Source organism: Cucurbita moschata, unplaced genomic scaffold (assembly GCF_002738365.1).
Source record: "Cucurbita moschata cultivar Rifu unplaced genomic scaffold, Cmos_1.0 Cmo_Scf00001, whole genome shotgun sequence".
Classification (NCBI taxonomy): domain Eukaryota; kingdom Viridiplantae; phylum Streptophyta; class Magnoliopsida; order Cucurbitales; family Cucurbitaceae; genus Cucurbita; species Cucurbita moschata.
This window is the reverse complement of record NW_019268517.1, coordinates 4,047,009-4,049,799: the sequence shown is the minus strand read 5'-3', so window position 1 is coordinate 4,049,799 and position 2,791 is coordinate 4,047,009. Positions and strand designations below refer to the sequence as shown.

Here is a 2,791-nt window from a genome sequence, read left to right as displayed (position 1 = left end):
TTAAAAAAAAAAAAAAAAAAAAGAAAAAAAGAAATCATCTCTGGGGAATCAATTATGATTGGATCAATTATAATGTCAGTTCTTTTTCTAATTAATTCAGTTTTGTGTGGATTTTTTTTTTTATTATTATTATTTGGGTTTTTTGTAGGGCTTATGAGTTCAGTGATCAAGGTATGAAGTAATCGATGTGGGAGAGAAGAGAAGAGAAGAGAAGAGAAGAGACAAGGGATAGAATCTGACATATTTCCTTTAAATTTCTTCTGCTTCTCTGATTGGAACACAGTCTCTCTCTCTCTCTCTCTCTCAGGTCAATCTTTTCATACTCTTCTTCTTTATACCCCCAAATTCTTTATATATTTATATTATTTATATATTTACACACACATGGCTTCAATTATCAAATTTATTAAAATGGGTCTTTTCTAATAATAAAATAATAAAACTCTCATCTACTTGGTTTTATATCATTTGGGCCCTTTGCTGTTTTAAATATTATTTTGTCCCCCACCTGCCCTCCATAATACAAATTAGCGAGCACAACATTTTTTGGTTTTATATGCAATGGAAGTATAATTGGAAGTATAATAATAATGTATTGGAGAGAGAGAAGAGAAGAGAAGAGGAGAGTTGTGGCTGTCATGCATTGGGGCAACAATGAATGTGACCCAAACATTGATTGATGTTATTAAATATGGATTCATTTCTTCCTCTAAATCAATACCCTTTTTTTTTCCTTTTTTTTTTTATGTCCCCTCTCCCTTTCCCAATTTAGAATCGCTTTGCTTTTCAGAACCCTAATTTGCCTCCTTTTCTGTGTCTCTTTGGGTAATTTAAAATTGGATACTGACTCAAACCAAATTTGCTGCCAAACCCATCTATGTTCTTCCTCTTTTTTTTCTACGTCCTTACCCCTTTTCTGCCTAACTTTTTTTAACACTTATTTTTGCTTCAATCATTACATTATTTTAACGTCTTGCTTTTAAAAGAGAATTACTAATGAATTCAGAATTTTACTTTAAGTTCTTATTCATCATTCGTGTTTTAAAAAATATAGTTTTTGAATATTGGATTTTTCTTTTGAGAATTAAATTTCTAATGTTTCTTTAATGTAATGTGAAAATTGTAGTGAAGAAACGATATGAAATCAAATTAATTGGTATTTATATCCAGAGGGACTGTTTGTATGATGAGGAGGAGAGCTCATTCTTAATTTGGAAGAAGTTATGAAATATTGAAAATTTTATACGAAAATTGGGTCTATACAAATACTCTTAGTTCAAAAAAAATTTTAGGAGGTGAAAGTCCCACGAACCCTAATTTAGGGAAGGATCATGAATTTATAATCATTGAATACTCTTCCCATTGAAGTGAGGTCTTTTGGGGAAGTCCAAAGTCAAGTTAGGAGAGCTTATACTTAGGGTGGACAATATCATGCCATTGTGGAGAGTCGTGTTCATCTAACACATGGAGGGTCACACCGCCACTCTCCATTATGATCATATTGTCAAGTTTTTAAGCACACAGTGGTAACCATATCATCACAAAATTGTAGGGGCTTATCGCCGCGCTCCCTCCTCTTCAAACATATCAAGCATGTATCTTCAAATATATCAAACAAGTCATCGAATTAAATATATAGCATCCAACACTAAGATTATTTACCTCTCTGAACCTACCACAACTATCATGGGTTATAGTCTATTACTCCTAAATCCTACTTAAATATGCTCAAAAAAGTTGGTCCAACCCTAATTAATGATGAGTTGGTCTAACCCAAGTACAACTATAGGGAAATAGTTCTAAACCAGTCAAAATAATGTGTCCTACACGGTTAAAATTCACTGAATCATTGAAAATAGCGCTGAACCGATTAAAATAAGCCCACAACCGATGAAAATTTGGTAAACCTATCAAACCAAACCCAAGGAAACTATAATGCCTTAAGGAACATAAAATGCCTCACGGTTTCTATCTGTGGGTTGTGGGCTTTAGTTTGTTGGGGCTTCAAATCACATACGAAGATCCAAAGTTTAAACGACTCAGTAACTTTTATTTATTTTCAAATGAAGGGTGACAATGAAATTCAATATTTGAATACGAGATACATACAAGTTTTACAACAAATAACAAAAATGAGACAATGAGTATAAATTTGCGGGAATTATTTTATAGAAATACAATAGATAGTTTATTACAAAAACCAAATACACAACATACTAAAACGACAAGGATCTAAGAATCTTCTTGTAGCTACACGGCTCCCAAATGCTCTCATAGACTACTACATCACGATTCATCTTAAGAAGGAAAGTAGAATGAGTGAAATTCTTGTATTTTTAACATTTTATGGGAAAAGATTTTCAAGGTGCCCAAGAAGGGAAAAATGGCCAAGGACGGGTAGAAAAATTTTCTGAAAATTCTGGATTTTTCAAAAAAAAAATAATATTTAAATAATAGAAATGATAAATTACCAAAATGCCCCTAGAAGAGTGAATAATTACGAAAATGCCCCTTTGGACAGATTTGGACCCCTACGGTGGCCACCTGCACAAAATCCACTAAACTCCATTCTCATCCTCGGATCTCCTCCAAAATTGGGGAGGATCTAGAACACCCACAACACAACATATCCAACAGCTAGAATTCAAACTTGAGGTCGGTAAAGCCTTGGTCGGAGCAAATGTTTCCAACGAAAAATCCAGAAAACTCGAGGAATAAATTGTGATGATTATGGACGATTCAATGGCGATGGAGCATTCCTCTATAAGTTATGAGGTAGGGGCAACTAATA

At 33.4% G+C, this 2,791-nt stretch overlaps 1 protein-coding gene across 2 annotated transcripts in view; it reads left to right on the top strand.

The window, feature by feature from the left end:
• The window catches only part of LOC111442707 (regulatory protein NPR5-like), a 2,926-nt gene extending 2,807 nt beyond the window's left edge, over positions 1-119 (top strand). For both annotated transcript variants that reach the window (XM_023080204.1, XM_023080195.1), the window contains exon 3: positions 24-119. The gene's annotated coding sequence lies outside the window, so the exon portion shown is untranslated. The remainder of the gene's footprint in view (positions 1-23) is intronic.
• Positions 120-2,791: the final 2,672 nt, after the last annotated feature.